The following is a 1,056-nucleotide window of genomic DNA, read 5'->3' as shown; positions in this document are numbered from 1 at the left end:
ACTTTTTAGGTACAACATCAAACAAGTATCATCCATGAAAGAAAAAAATGACGAATTGGATTTTATAAAATTCAAAATGTCTGCTCTGTGAATGAACAGACAAGCCACAGGCTCAAAGAAAATATTTGCAAAACACATGTCTTATAAAGGACTTGTATCCAAAAGAACAAAGAATACATAAGAATGATACGAAAACAAACAACCCAATGAGAAAATGATCAAAATTCTGATCATATATCTCACAAAAAAAAATATAAAGAATGCAAGAGCAGCGGTTGCGCTGCAGGCAAAGGCAGCGGGAGCAGCGCGGGGAAGGGGGCAGGTGATTGCTGGCTTCCACCGCCTGAGGCAGGAACAGCACAGCGGGGCCTAGCATCCAAGGCAGCCGAGCTGGAGATGGAGTTGAAGGAGCACAGCCAGTGATCCATACACTGAAGGAGACAGATGAAACCCACAAGTACTTCCGCATGGTTGGAGGGGTGCTGATGGAGCGCACTGTCAAAGAGGCGCTGCCTGCCTCAGAGAACAACAAGGAGAAGATCATTGAGACACTGACACAGCAGCTTCAGGCCAAGGGGAAAGAACTAAATGAATTCCGGGAAAAGCAAAATATTCGACTCATGGGGGAGGACGAGAAGCCAGCCAAGGAAAACTCAGAAGGAGCTGGGGCTAAGGCCAGCTCAGCCAGAGTGTTGGTCTCCTGTGGACCAAGGCCTTTGCATTTTTTCCTACCTGACTCCCACTTCTAATTTCTCATTATTGTTGTTATTATTTTCTCTGCTATTATATTTTTTGTTAATTAAATGTTTTAGTCAGAATGCTTAAAAATAAATAAAAGATGGAAAATAGGCATAAGAAAATATGCTATCAGGGAATTTCAAAATAAAACAACAATAAGATGATATTATCTACCCATTAGAATAGTTAAAATACAAAAAATTGACAATCCTAAGTGTTGGTGAGGATGCAGAGCTATAGGAGATCTCATTTGTTGCTGGTGGGAATGCAAAATAGTACAGTCACTTTAGAAGATGGTATGGAATTGCTTGTGAAGTT

General features: G+C 41.1%; 1 pseudogene; it reads left to right on the top strand.

Annotated features, from left to right (window-relative positions):
- The first annotated feature begins 214 nt into the window (after nt 1-214).
- On the top strand, nt 215-749 carry LOC102430822 (annotated as a pseudogene).
- Nucleotides 750-1,056: the final 307 nt, after the last annotated feature.

This window comes from Myotis lucifugus, unplaced genomic scaffold (genome assembly GCF_000147115.1).
Source record: "Myotis lucifugus unplaced genomic scaffold, Myoluc2.0 scaffold_48, whole genome shotgun sequence".
Taxonomy (NCBI): domain Eukaryota; kingdom Metazoa; phylum Chordata; class Mammalia; order Chiroptera; family Vespertilionidae; genus Myotis; species Myotis lucifugus.
The sequence above is the reverse complement of the archived record's forward strand: the minus strand, read 5'-3'. Positions and strand labels throughout refer to the sequence as shown.